Below are 15,226 nucleotides of genomic sequence, written 5' to 3'. Positions count from 1 at the left end.
TTATCCACAACAGCCACCACACCAAGTTGTCAATTAGCACGCTTCAGCCACACCTCACGGTTGGTGACATCTGAGCTGCACATCACCCTTTATACTCCAAGTGCTTGGGATCCCCTTCATCTAAACCACTTGTGTTAGAACGGCTATTGGTAGGCAGGAATTCTGTGGGGAGGGCTTATTTAAGGACCAATCAGACCAAAAAAAAAAAAAAATTCTTTTCTGGGATTTAGGATGAGTTATCTTTGCCTAAGCAGGAAGAAGGGATATTGAATAGAGGCATATCGGCCACCCCCTGGGATCCCTCTAGAGACCCCAGTTCATGTTAGCTGATGGCATCACGTGCATTCTCTTCACATCCTCCAGCTTCTTCAGGTTTTGGTCAGTTGCTGAAGAATGAAGGGGATTTAAAAATATTGAAAATCCAGCAAAGAAAAGATATGAGGTTAAGCTAGCGCATCAAGCCAGGCTAACGCCTCTCTTTCCAGGCGTTGGAACAGAGAAGATAGTAAACATCCCTGACCCATTTCTCATTCATTCATTCATTCATTGGTTCGGTCTTTGATTGGCTAAGCCACTCACTCAGAGCTACTAAAAAATCTTTTTTTTTAAATTTTTTTTTAATTCTTGTCTTAGGATCTCAGGACAGAGACATAATCAAAATGGACTCAAAGGGAGACGCTTTAAGGAAACTGATTTTGGCCTACTGTTAGGAGATTGTTGCTGTCCTGAGGGCCCCTGTTGGCCTCAAAAGGCTTAAGCAGGTTCCAGGCTTATATTTCAGAAAAGAAGCAGTCCCACTGACTAACGAGGGCTTGCTTGAGGCTTAATTTTGTGAGATAGCGAAACATAGACAATATGGATGTTTCCTCCCCAGGGCTGGTCAGTTCCCCATGGGAAGTTTTAGGGGACAAGTTTGCCCAGGAAAATTGGTTATGTCCTCTGGAACCAAATGAAAGCTCAATGGGAAAGGAAGAAGAAAGACCAGTCACTAGCCACCTGATTTACCATCAACAAAGTGGGTACCTATTCCTATTTATTTATTTTCATTTTTTATTTCTTAATTTATTTTAATTAGTTACACATGACAGTACAATGATCTTGACATATCATACATTTGAATCAGATGAGATATAATTTCTCATTTTTCTGAGTGTACAGGTTGCAGAATTACATTCAATTTAGGTCAAATTTGGTGCCTGCTCTTCGGATCATCACTAGACTGGAGCTACAAAAGGGCAAAATATAGCCCTTCTGCTACCTGAAGTTGCTCAGTACGTAGCCAGGGAGGAAGCTTAGTAAAGAAAAAAAGGAGGCAGACTCACACTGTCAATAAGCTTTTATGAAACACACAAGGAGGTACAAAATCTTTTCACTCTTAGGGCATCTCATTGGAGGGCTGATTTGATCATAATGAAAACAATAACAGCTGCAAATGCTGCATGCTGACTATGTGCAGATGCTATCCTAAGTGCTGGGAATGCATTATCTCCTTTACCAGCCCAGAGAAATAGGCAATGCTATTGTTCTAGATTTGCAGATAAGGAAACTACAAAGAGTGGCTAAGAGATCTGCATGAGGCCATGTGGCTTGGTAAGTAGTGCAGCTAACATCTGCATTCAGGTCCCGCTGACAACTAACCCTTTGTAAATAACTGGGGCTCCACCTGTGTTCTGTGTTTGAGGGATTATCATGTCAGAACCCGAGGCTTAGAAGGCACCAGAGAGGACAAGGTCTGTGACTCCTGTCTAGAGAACAGACTGAACAGAGAAGACATTTCACATTAGGTTCTATTAGTGAGAAAAATCATACATGGAGGTGGACATCAGGTAATCTCTGAGATGAACCAGGCTGGGAGAGGTGAGCCCTGGAAACCAGATACAACTTACAAGGTTCAAGAATGGGCACATGGAGATGCTGAGGTGCCTTTGGGGGTGAACAACAGCCACAGTGACAGATGACAGAAAGGTAACTAAACTGTATGTGGGCAGATGCTAACAAAAGTCACCTATGAGTGAATTACAAGTGACCCTATATTTATCAAGTTTTAATTAGTTGCAGATGAAAGAAACAAAACATAAAGCATCTAAGTAAGGAAATGTATTTCCTCATAAATCTGAAGTATCCATAGATATTAAGTTTCAGGCATGGCTGGATCCAGCTGATCAAATCAATAATCCAACTCTTCATTTCTGGAAGCTGCTTTTTCATTGACTTCCTTCTCAATCAGTCTTTCTTCATGTTGTAGCCTCTGGTACCTTAACAAATAGAGTAGAAAGATTTTTTCCCCCCAATAGTTTGCTATCTCCTTAATTCAACAAATATTAATTTAGTAGCTACATGCCAACATAAGGAATGCAGCACTAAAAAGAATAGATGTTGCTTTTCCCATAGAGGTTACACCTAGGAGGGAAAAAGACAATCAGACGGGAAGCAGCAAATACAAATAGATTAAGTAGCAATAAGTACTAAGAAGAAAAAAAATCAGGATAAGAGAGAGAAGAAGGTATGATTTTCGATAAGGCTATCAAGAACACCTGAGCAGGTATCTAAGGAAAGAGTGATCCATGTGGACATATGAAGGACGAGTACTGCAGGAAGATGGAAGAGCAAACACAAACCCAGATCTGATCCATTGGAAAGCACAATGATAAGTGTCATCCTGCATGTGTCAAGATGGATAATGCTCGAACCCTGTACCCAGGAAGTCAATAGTCCATGGGGCAGGGAGGGGGGGAGCAGGTTTAAAAATGCAAACAATCCAGGTTGTCATGGTGCTGCACCTGACCATGAACTTCAGGGTCCAGTGGGGACATAAAAATAGGAATGAACAAGGAAGAAATCAAACCCTTCCCCCAGGGTTAAAAATATGGGACTCTGGCCCTCACACACAATAAACAAAATTACAGCCGTGATTTCCACACCTGAGACGGCAGTGATTGTTTTTTTTGCTTTACCCACAATAACATTTGTGGAGGACAGCAGGTTGTACTTTGGTTGGTTTCCAGGTTCAGGGACCCGTAGCAGTGTCTTCTCAGGGACATGGTGCCGAATCTGAAATCTAACAGGAAAGGGTAGACCAATAAGGTCTGCTTCACAGAACTTACCTTCCAACCTAATGAATGAAGGGACATTTGCTACGAATCCCCCCCACTAAACCACAAGTGTAGCTCCAGAACTCTTTCTGGTCCTCTCCTCTTTTTTTTTTTCTCTCCTGCACTAAAAAATGATTTATCTTTTAACTTAGCCTTAATTCACAATTTCACAATTAATTAAACATCAGCCTCATCATTATACCCACAAAGCATTTAAACGGATGTTGGGCGAATGTTGGGGAAATGAATAATGCTTTGAAGGTCCATTTCAAATTAGTTATTTGATTAATGAATATTCCACAAGGGCATTGGGGAGATGACCTCTGTTGATGACTTAAAGAAAGACATGTCTGTTTAGATAATGAGTAGACAAAGAGAGTTTGAGTTATCTCCGGGTGTACGTTGGGCAGAATTACAAGGATTAATCCATACAAAATGTATTACTTTTCCCGTGGCTTGTTGAAGATAACATAGAATTGTAAGATCAATAAATGAAGTTTGGCATTTCAAAGATGCTGCTTCATGATAAACTGTGCAATGTGTACCCCAGACCGCCAGCCATGAGCACAAGCCACCCACCGGAGGCTTATGAAGGATAGCAGGGCTTGCTCCTGATAAGGCTTGCAGCCCAGCGGGTGGTTTGCCTCCTAAACTCTCCTTAATCCCTCCTAACACCTGACCTTTCGATTTCTTAGATGTAGAAGAAGAAAATTGGGTTGTCACCAGCTTCCTGTATATTCAAACCAAATAAGAAACAGCTTACCTTGTTTTGTCATTTAGAAGGAGGCTTTTCTCAGCAGATTCATGATCCAAAGCACATATTGCAAAAGAGAATCAAATATAGGTCAAAGATGCTGACGGCGGCACAGGATCAGAACAGGACTCTGGGGGGGGGAGGGGTGCTTCCATCCCAGCCAGCCCGTCTGCTGGCCATCCTCATGGTGGACAGTTAAGTTACTTTTCATTCTTAATGATGTCAGATTTTAGGAGAGTCAAAACTGGTGCAAAAATGGGGGTCATCAGGGTCCCCAAAGCATTGGAGTTATTTGAACATGAACAAAAGATTTATTTTAATGGTAAGCAAAATAGCTTATTTCCTCTCCTGAGTTGTTTTGTTTTTGTTTGTTTTCCTTAAACTACGGAAGCAACTCTTCAAAGCAGGATTCATGTTCTTTCTACAGATAGCAATCCAGAGCCTTGTAGTGCTAAATTACCTCCAGGTGGCAAGTTGAGAAGGTGGCCTCAGGTCTCCTGGGAATCCCAGAACAAACAGAGAAAGGCAGATTCTTGTCCTGCTCACCTCCTTCTCCATGCATAAAGGATAAGTTAAGATAATTAACATTTTCTGAAAATATCTGTAAAACGGTTGCTGGCTATCTATAACTATTAGTTAATTATTAGCTATAGTTATCGATAGCTAATCAATAACTCTAAAGGAAGAAAGATAACTACTTCTTTAGAAACAGGAGACTTGACATGGTTTGGACTTCAAGGATCTGGTTTGGGATCATAGAAATTTCAGAATATTCTAAGATTCTGGATGTAGGGGTGGCATGAAAACCCATCCAACTCTTGCTTTTAGGGCAAGCCATTTCATTTCCCTTCCTGACACTGGAGAGATTTTTCAGCTCAAAGTTTCCTTTCAGCTCAGAATTTCTCTCCTACAGGTTATTTCTTTCTAGAAGTGAAAAAAAAAATCAGAAATTATAGCACTGAAATAGTTGTAGTCCTTATCAGGTGACTATTAGGAAAATAATTCTTATCATTTTGGGGTAGTTGTTTCTTAGAACTTAAGTCTTCAAATTTCGCTTTTCAGAGATACTGTTAACATAAATTACCCCACAAGGAATTATTTACTACACCCTGCATTTATCTGTACTCACTCCTCAAAATTATTTTACATCCATATCATCTGTCATATTTGCATGATGATTTGGGCATTTTGCATAGGATCTTTGGGGGCTTATAATATTCTAACTCATAAATTACTAAGGTTATTGGCCAGGGGAAAACTTGCTTTAATTTCACCTTAGGAAAAAAAAATCATCCTATGCTAAATATCTTCCATATCCCATTCTGCGGCTGATCATTTAAAAGTCAAATGGCAAGACGGGCTCTCCTTCTCCCTTTTCAATCCAGAAAGACGTTTTCTGAAGATTTGGCCCCCTTCTCTTTAGCGAGGCAGCATCTGAGGGCTGCCCAGGATGTCAGATGCTTCTCATTTTCTTCTCTTTTGGTCTGTCTTCTCACAAGTGGGGAGATATCTCTGTCCTTGGAATTCATTCAAACTTGGGAACAGGGGATTTGAAGTCCAGTATATCTCTGGCCCACCCCTTGGGTCTTCCTCAGTACAACTTTAGGTTGGAAAAAATCTAATGACTGATTTTATGTCGTTATTCCTTTGTGCTATGATTTGGATCTTAAATGTCCCTGAAAGGCTCATGTGCTGCTTCATGGCCAGTCTGTGGCAGTGTGGAAGTCAGCGGAACTTTCAGGAGCAGGATGCCAACTAGAACAAGGCTTGGTCACTGGGGGCTATGCCCTTGAAGCGAGTATTGAGATCCTGCCCCTACCTCTCTTCTTTGAAGCCTAGACACCATGAGGGAAGCAGTTTTCCTCTGTGTGTCCTCCCACTCAGGATGTGCTACCTTGCCACAGGCCAAAGGCAACAGGACCAAACAAACAATCCCAGATTGAAACCTTTGAAATGGTGAAACAAAATTAACCTTTCCTGCTTATAAGGTGACCATCTCAGGAATTTCGTCAGAGCGATGTAAAACTGACTAGTATACTTCATCTTCACATCTTCTCTGGAACCCCCACTACTGAGATAAAGGGCATCTTGAATTGTTATTACCTGAAATTTTGGTATTACCTGAAATTTTCCGGATACCAGCCACTTGCCTGACTTTGTCAAGAAATATTAGGTATTGTTCTGGGTCAGAATAAGGTTACATGTCTTCTAGAGTGTTTTTAGGGACACACAGCCACCAGGACTCTGGAAAACTGACACTTCCTTATTTGAAGCTAGTTTTATACTTTTTTTGAATTCATTTCTTGACTTTGGTCCAGATCAAAACTAGTGTCTGGCTTTAAACAGCCTAGGCGATTCCAACCTTATCAGTAAGTGTCACAATGTATTAACAAAATATTAACAAAGTACAATACTATCATTGGTCACGGACTGTGAGTATTATTCTTCTTAGAAATTGATCAACACGCAGATTCTTTTGCTGCAAAAGAATTCTCCGGCTGCAGCAAAATAACTGGGGGGTGATGAGCAACTTGTGTACATTGATACAGCAGGAGTGGGAGCCGTTTATTGTAGGACAGGAGGGGTATATATACATTACACACAGCTTATCTTAATTAACATAAACTAGATACAGCAGTCAACCAATAAGGAATCTCCACACTTAATGGCTCGATGGCATTACTTCACAAACCACTCCCGTCTTGACTTGTTTACAGACCTTAACATTTCCCCCTTTTGCTTAATTTAAATAATGACCATAGTGGTTTTTAGAGAAACACCATAAATAATCTGCTACAAGCAGAAGGGGAGGATACAAAATGCCACAATACCAAGCCAATTCATGGCTCCATGCAAGAAGCCCTTGGAAAAATTATATTAGCAATGACACCGTTAGCAAAGATACCAAGTTACAATTTGTTGTAGATTACAGTTTGTTGTCTCAGTCCAGGTAAAGCAGTGTATCAATAGATTAACTCACAGTCCAGGTAAATCACAGTCCAGGTAAATTCTGCAGGCAGCTGGTTTAAATCACAATCCAGGTAAGTTTTGCAGGCAGCTAGCCTAAGCTGTAGCAGCAGAAACAGCAACAGCTCCGAAGTCTCGTCCGTTTCTCAGCCAAAGTTTCGTCTGGTTTTCAGCAACACTGGAAATTCTTCCATCCATGTCCTCACCAGCACTGGGACAAAGACAGGAACTCCTCTGGCAATGCTGGCAAAAGAAAATCCTGTAGCATTCCACTAAGAAAACAACCTTCTGAACAATTTAGTACATTATCTCAAGGTTTTTTACATTTGAAATAAGCCTTAATGGTGCTCATTATTTATCAGTCTTCAGGTGTGGGAGAACCATTGTAGCTTAGTTATTGGCATTGAAAATGACCAAACATCAGGGACACCGGTAACCTCTCGTCTTCTGCCGGCTGTAGCATCCTGGACAGCCCCAGATGGCCCTGGGGAGTGTTCTGGACTCAAACTGCTTCTGGGCACAAGGAGCAAGAGCCTGCAAGACTGTGCCTTCAGGTCAGGCCTGGATTTGGGCTCTTGCTGTGGAGTCCCGCTCCCCGGGCAGGGGGCAGTGGAAGAGCCAGCTGCCGCCACTTGGAAAATCCTTGCTGCGCCATGACTGGCTGGCATACATGGCAGCCGCTGCGCCGCAGATTCACGCACCCTCCGGTAACGAAAAGTATTCAGTAATAGCCTTTTGCTGCAACTTTTTTCCTGAAAATTCTTCTTCTTCTGAACTTTCTTTTTTCTGACTAGAGTTCCTGGGCTTCTATCAACACATGCCCTAACTATTCTTGGTTCCACTGGGGTGGCTCTTTCCCTTATCAATTTACTTAACACCCCTTCCATATTTTCATCACAAAGACGATACAATACACTGAGACAAAACAAGACACAAACATACTGTATCAATCTTCTCCATTTTCTCAAAATGGCCATTTTTCCTCTCGCCCTATCTAGGGACGGGCAGCTTTTTTTCGTCACTTACCCCCGGAGTGTCCCAGGGCTCCTGGTACGGGCCACCATCTGCCACAATCCGGCTGCAGCAAAATAATGGGGGGGCGGGGTGTACATTGATAGAGCAGGAGTGGGAGCCGTTTATTGTAGGACAGGAGGGGTATATATACATTACACACAGCTTATCTTAATTAACATAAACTAGATTCAGCAGTCAACCAATAAGGAATCTCCACACTTAATGGCTCACTTGCATTACTTCACAAACCCCTCCCTCTGGCAAAATGTCAGGCGCCGTCTTGACTTGTTTACAGACCTTAACATTCCTTTAGTTACTGTTTGTTGATAATTGACATCATCATATACATGCTCTACAGGGACTTGGATTTAACAACATCAGATAATCTGGACTGTGACAATTCCAGTTTGGATGCTTACAAATGCTATTCCTGATCTTCAAAATGAGCTGATCTCAGGTCCTGTTCCTCCTATCTATTTGCTCATTTCTTCATTAGAAATGTCTGTTTTCTTATTTTAGGGCCTCTCTTTCTAGCTCAAGTATAGCTGGCTACAATCTGCTTCTGTACATGCAGATAAAGCTGAGAAATCTCATAGCAAAACTGCCCTATGTCAGTCTGTTATTCTATCAGGAGATGCCCTATTGCTCTGAAATTTTAATGCTACCAGTATCTTTTCCTTTTTCTACTTATCCCCATTCTTTCCCATCTTGTCCCTTTCATAGCTGGTGTTACCTTCTCATTAGTATCCCAGTGGGAGGCAGCCTTCACAGAGAAAGGACCTTGAAGCTGTCCCCTTACAAACCTGTTCCCCAGCTTGAATGTTCATGGCTGAAACCTGTGGTTATATTTGCTATTCTTTATCACCCAGGCTTTCATGAAAGAAAAGGCATTTGAGAAGCAAATGCGATAGGAATCTAAAAAGACCAGAAAGTGTACTCGAGGACGGGATCTCCAGCGGAGCGGAGGTGTTTGGGAGAGTAGTTGCAATTTTTATTCAGAAATGGACCCAATTCAGCAGGCTTTTAGTGCAGCAAAATCACACACTTGATAATCATCAGACATGATTTTGACGGTGAACTACCATTGTGGAGTACCATTTTAAGACTCTAAACTTATTTCCCCCTACGCTGCAAAAGTTCAAAATCAGGACTACTGCGAATATATCATACCTTTCAATCAGTGGGTTCCCCACCCTTCCCCCATCCTTCCTTAAAGCAAAAGGCATTTTGCACATACAGATAGAACATATAAAGAGAATTTTTAGGATTTTGGCATATGGCAAGTGTTAATTTTTAGCCTGTGGAGTAACACCCTCCATTAAAAGAGAAGTAAGAAGAGCCCTACTGTGCCGCGTCTTCAGTGCATGCGTGCATGTCAGATGTTAAGACCGTGGGTGATTGGGGGTGCACATCTGAGCTTGTCTCTGTTCAGATCTATTTTGGGCTATCAGAAGTCTGTTTTTCCTTGGGGATTGGATGTAAAGAGGATAAAACAGTCTCTAGTATCCCCAGCCCCTTTGATTGTGAGCATTATGATTTTTGGATGGTGCTAAAGATCTAGTCCAATCAAAGTCTTTTTCTCCCTGGACAGGTTCTTAGAAATCAAGGGCACAAATGGAAGTGGAAAAGAAGTGGGTACAGGTACTGTGATCTCCACATCAAGCCTCCATTAGTGTTGGTTTTTAAGTAACTGTGACCCTCTCAGAACAAAAAGGATATAGACAACCTCTTATTTTATGGTGACACTGGAAGGACAGCTTTGTGCATCTTTTGTTATAAAGAACAGAATCCTTCCTAATTACAAAAAAAAAAAATGCAGAAGGAACACACAAAACGCATTTGTAGGAGGTTCAGGCAGGCTTTATACCGAACTGACTCTAGGACCAGAAAAAGTCAAGGCTGAAGGACATTCTCTCTGCAAATTGTATGTCTCTTCTCCCAGTGTAACCCTAAGGCTCACCATGTTCTTATGGAGTTAAGTCAATTCACCATGTTCAAATTTGGGACAATTTCTGGCATCATTTTCTGATCTAGAAAATGATGGAAGGATTTTTGTACACCAATGACCTAGCATGAAGACAAGCCAAAAAATTAAGGGTACCCAATGTATTTTTTTTTAAATGAACAAGTCAAATAATCTTTAAGTAAATTAGAAAAATATCATGGCAAAATCTCTTGACTCAAGATACCAAGGAAGCAAAAATCAACTTGAATGAGGAGCGGACCAAAAGTTCCCTCACGTACAGATGTCTCACTGATATTTGTGCTGAGGAAGCACAAATATCAGGAAGAGAAATAGTGGCCCGTAGATGTAGGCTGTAGGGTTACTTCTCACCGAGAGGACTGTGGGGTGTGGGTGACTCCAAAGGATGCCTAATAAACTGGCTTTATGTCTTGATCATTTCAGAAATTTCAAGTATTCAAGGAAGATGCCCAGGAGATGGCCATGAAAGATAGTGACCCAAACCTTTATTAGTACAGAATTTATTTCCGCACAGTTAGACTTCAAAACACACTCCATGGAGATGCCCCCTGATAAAGATCTCCTCTTTGGCCAAATTTGGTCAGTCTCCCCTGAGTCCTTTTCTCAGTCAGGCTAGCCGTGGGCCTGCCTTTAACAAGCGTTCTTTAGCTAGACTCCCTCCATCTTTGATACCTCGTTCAAATTTCTTACCCCCTTACCCTTGATATCTAAGTCCTTGACCTGCCTGTAGCAACAATCCTGTAAGGCCAATTTAGCAACAATCATTCTACCTTCAATATCTCTTCTTGGTGATTTTTCATCCACTGATCGCCTCACTCTGACTATATATCCCCAGATGCCTTTGCTGTTTTGGGAGTTGATTTTAATCTCTGCCCTATTGCAATAGATCTGACCACTGGTACAGTTAAATGAAGTCACCCTTACCATTTTTAAAGAATGTTGAAGTAATTTCTCTCCAGTGTTCCTCTTCACTCCCTGGTCATCCTGACCACCTCCGGGCTGCCTTTTCTGATCTTGGAAGAAAAAGAAGAGTAATGGCTGCCTTTTCCTGTAGAATCATCTGGAATATAAGGAAGAGGTTCTTACATTAGTGAATTTTGTGCCCATTTCTTATTCAAGTCAACTTAAGGTTGTTTGAGATTATTGTTTCCTTGATAATTTGGGTAAAGAGATTTTGCCATGATGTCTCTCTGATTCATTGAAAGATTATTTGCCGGGCACGATGGCGCATGTCTGTAATCCCACAGGGTCAAGAGGCTGAGGCAGGAGGATGACAAATTCAAAGCCAGCCTTAGCAACTTAGCAAGGCCCTAAGTAACTCAATGAAACCCTATCTCAAAATATAATATAAAAGGTGGGGAATGTGATTCAGTGGTTAAATGCCCCTGAGTTCAATCCCTGATACACACACACACACACACACACACACACACACACACACACAGAATTACTTGACACATTCACACTTTTATTCTATGAGTTTCTATCACTTTCATATCACTCTGCTAAGGACTAGCCACACAGGAATCCTTCAAATCCATAGTCATGTTTTTTGTTTATTTTTTAAAGTAATTTTGATTATTTGAAGTAATTTAAAAAAATATATTAGTAAAAAATTAAATGCCATCATGCACACCCCTCTCTCCTCCCTCTAGCTTCTCTCCCAAAAGAGATTCTTACAGATTTTTCTCTAAACCCAAACATATAAGAATAGGTTTTGGCGAGAGAGGCAATGAGAATTTCCTTCCTGCAATTTCATGTTCTCCTGTCTGCTTCCACTGAAATGTTCAACCTAAGTCTGATATCAAGGGAGTCAACTTTTAAATACAATGTCTATAGTGTTGTAAGGGCTCCATCAACATTTGCTCAATGGATGACCCTACACATGGACACTTTGGCTAGTTCAAGAGCACCCGTTGGTCCCATGAGCCTTGGATATTTGCTTTGCTATCAATGACAGTTCCCTTGTCTGGCCTACTGTTGAGACATGAGTATACCCTTACTGCTCTTTGGTTATTTGTCTTAATGTGTCTTCCATGTCTTCCAACTAGAATAAAAGCTCCTTGAGAGCTTGAGAGTGCAGCTCATTGACAACAGGCCAGACTTTGAACCCTGTGATACAGGTACTGTTATTATCAACATTTTGTTCACAAGGATACTGAGGTACAGGGAGGTTAAGTAACTTGCCTGAGACTGCCCAGCCAGTCAGTCAGAGTGCCAGGCTCCAAACCCATAAAGTTCAATTCCAGATTCCATGCAACTGGTGAGGTCTCTGTGGTGTCTGTCTGTCTCAGGGTCAGGAATGGATACTTACTGGTTAATTAATTTGAATATAGGGGGAAGATAAAAGTTTTTCCACTATTTACTCAGTCTCAAAAGAACTGTGATGGAGAACATAGGTTGGCAAGTGTGACATTCTTTTAGCGGGTTGGCTTGAAGAGACTCCTGCTGTTCTGGAAATAACTGCAGCATGACACTGTGTCTTGCCAGCCTCCTAGCTAACTTTAAATCGTGTGGGTCACAACTATAAATGCTCTGTCCTTTTTTTCTTTTGGTGATTCTGAATTTGCAGGGCTTACATAAGTAGATGTTGTTAAGACAAGGATGAGAGGTGATTTGATTTGGGTATATTTGCTCAGGAAGGGAATGCAATCGTGAATTAGCCCTGAAGGAGGACGGGCGAAATCAGGTTTTCATTTTCCAGAGAATTCACTGTGCTTCTCTCTGCCTGTTTACCCTTCTCTAAAATGTGTAAAAATAATGCCTTCCAGAAGGAGGCTAGATTATTTAAATACTGGAAGAAAACAGGATAAAAAAACATCCATGGTTGTGTGCTCTTGTTATGCTAAAAAATAGCAGAGTCACCAAAAGTTTCAGTGGCTCAGCACTTTGAGACAACAGGTGGCAGTCCCACCAGACAAGACCTGTTAAGGTGGCAGCATGAGAAAGACACCTGTCCCCACCCAACCTGGATCCCTTTCATTCAACTGAAATAGTCTTCAAAGGTCCACTCTAGATGTACCAGTGTCAGATAACATCAGGAGGGCCTTTAACTCTTGAATATTAAAGAAAGTGTTTAGGATGACATGAATATACACTGTAAAGCAGAGTTGAACATGATTATGGGTCTAAAACAAATAATCACAAAATTCTATGCCCACTAGGTTCCCAGATAAACTGCCAATGTTTCCACACTTAAAAGCTGATGACCAATCTTAACCCAGAGAGTCAAAACAAAAGCCTGTCTTGCCGCCCACTCTGAATTCTTTATTTGACTTCTCCTGGTTACACATGTGTGCTTCTTATCTGTGCTGATGTTAGTGGTATCTTTCCATTAGTCCTCATTTCTTTTGGCTGATGGCTCTCTCTCTGCAGATGTGTTGGTGTGAAGTTTGCTCTGAGTGGCCTTTATCCATTGATAGGGACTTTGATGTCCTCACACGGGCCGTCCAAGATGCCTGTAGCCATGGTGCGTTGATCTCAGGCTGGTTACGTCCAATCACCTCTGTATTGTGCCGCATGATAAACACAATTTCTCCCCTAGTTGGGATCCAAGATGAAGGCAAAGCCTCATTGTTCAACACTATGAAAATTACACTGCACAAGAGAGTCCTAGGCTTGAGAACCAAAGCAAAAATAAGCACTGCTCTGGCAAACGTCATCATTCCTGTACCATTGGGCATTTATTACCTAAATATTAGATGCCCAGGAGATCTCAACTCTCCTTTGGACCATGAAATGCAAAACCTGTGGGAGTGTGTAACCAAGTGAGACGATTGAGTGGGGAATGGAGAGAGACAACTTCAGAAACCAAAAGAGAAACAAGGTGTACTAAATATCATATCTACTTTTTAGTATTGTGGCCTGGTGAGATTTGTTTTCCTTTTTTCCTCATTAGGAATTATATATTTGGGATATGCAGGGAATTCTTTTGTTTATTTCTTTCTTAGTCCAGTGGCTCATTTTTTTTTCACAATTATCTGGGGTCTTCTGGAATATGAAAATAATTCCACATTTGAAATTCTGTAGAATAAGAGGGTTGGGTTGGGTAAGAAAAAGACCCAAATGCATTCCCAACATCGCTTTCAGACTGGATTATGCTGTCTCGAGCATACAGGGATGCAACCACATTTTGTAATAGGTGAGGGCTCTTTAAGTGCAAGGTGGTTTTTTGGAGGTAAGAAGTTGAGTGTCTGCACACCCATTGTCTGTTGGATGCATTAGCAGTGGCCAATTAAGCTTTGAAACAGAAGCATGGAGCAGAACAGGTCTTCTTCCAGTCAGTGTGCAATAAAGGCTCATTTTCCATCTGATTTGCATCATTCTTTGTAATTTGCATTTTAGGAGAGCTCAGGTTTGTTTGGCAGACAGCACTTCCATGACATCACATCTGAGCAAATGCACTGTGCACGTGGTAACAGCTATGTGGAGAGGTAGCCTCATGTCCTTTGTGCCGTGGTAAGGACAAGCCAGTTCTCAATATTTGTCAGCCAATATTTGTTTTGCTTTTCTTATGAGTGGGAAGCCAGCTTTCTCCATACTGCACAAAGCAGTGATGGGTCCCTTGATAAGTAGGGTTGACACTGAACTCTTTCAATCCGTGATGGTAAGACATGGGCTACTTCAGGACTCCTCCTTCTTTTCATGCAACTGTTGTGTAATGAGTGGAGCTTGTCTACCAAACTTTATATAGCCTCTTTATACAAATGTTAAGAAAACTTTATGAGATAAAGCCAGCACATAGTGGGTATTCAGGTAGTGCAAATTTCCTTTCCCAGCCCTTCGTGACAATGCGCTTGTGTTGTGATGTGTGTATATGCATGTATACATATGTACATAGTGGTGATATCATTTTATGTGTCTATATAGATCATATACATAACCTTGTGGGCTACTCAAGTGAATAAACATTACTTTGGTATAATAATATCTGGTGTTTTTTCCTCAGATCCAACTTTTGGCTTCCCAACAGTAGAGAGATTTGATCCATTCTGGCAACAGACTTAAATATCACATGCTTTAACGTAAGAAAACAAATAAGGAACAGCTATTTATCCACTTATTTTACTTTGTTCTAATAAAATTTTTTGTTTTATACCAGTGGCTGAAATTACAGGCACATAAGTGCTTTACACACAATAAAAACAGGTTCTCCTTGCTACCAGTAATTTCAACCTGAAAACTAAATATTTCACTTAGTCCTCATCGTACAGCCTGTTCATTTAGTGAGACTGCTTGGAAGTTATTTTTAAACTCAGCCATTTAGATCATCGTGTCTGGCAAACTGTCTAGAAGATGCAATGTTTCATTATCAAACAGAAACATTATGTACTGTGGCATATGAGTCATTAAAGGAGCAGCAGAACCGTTGTCACTCCCAAATAATAAGGCTTATTACTATTATTGATTATGTGT

At 41.1% G+C, this 15,226-nt stretch overlaps 1 long non-coding RNA gene across 1 annotated transcript; it reads right to left on the bottom strand.

The window, feature by feature from the left end:
- Window positions 1-1,320: 1,320 nt before the first annotated feature.
- LOC144378309 (uncharacterized) lies at window positions 1,321-4,378 on the bottom strand. Its single transcript, XR_013440007.1, has 3 exons — window positions 3,856-4,378; window positions 2,922-3,058; window positions 1,321-2,255 (listed from the first exon to the last, which is right to left on the bottom strand). It is a non-coding gene; the product is annotated as an uncharacterized LOC144378309 (long non-coding RNA).
- Between the last annotated feature and the right edge of the window lie 10,848 nt (window positions 4,379-15,226).

The sequence above is a fragment of the Ictidomys tridecemlineatus genome, chromosome 6, assembly GCF_052094955.1.
Source record: "Ictidomys tridecemlineatus isolate mIctTri1 chromosome 6, mIctTri1.hap1, whole genome shotgun sequence".
Taxonomy (NCBI): Eukaryota; Metazoa; Chordata; class Mammalia; order Rodentia; family Sciuridae; genus Ictidomys; species Ictidomys tridecemlineatus.
Note: the sequence above shows the minus strand (reverse complement) of the source record. Positions and strands in the feature narration are given on the sequence as shown.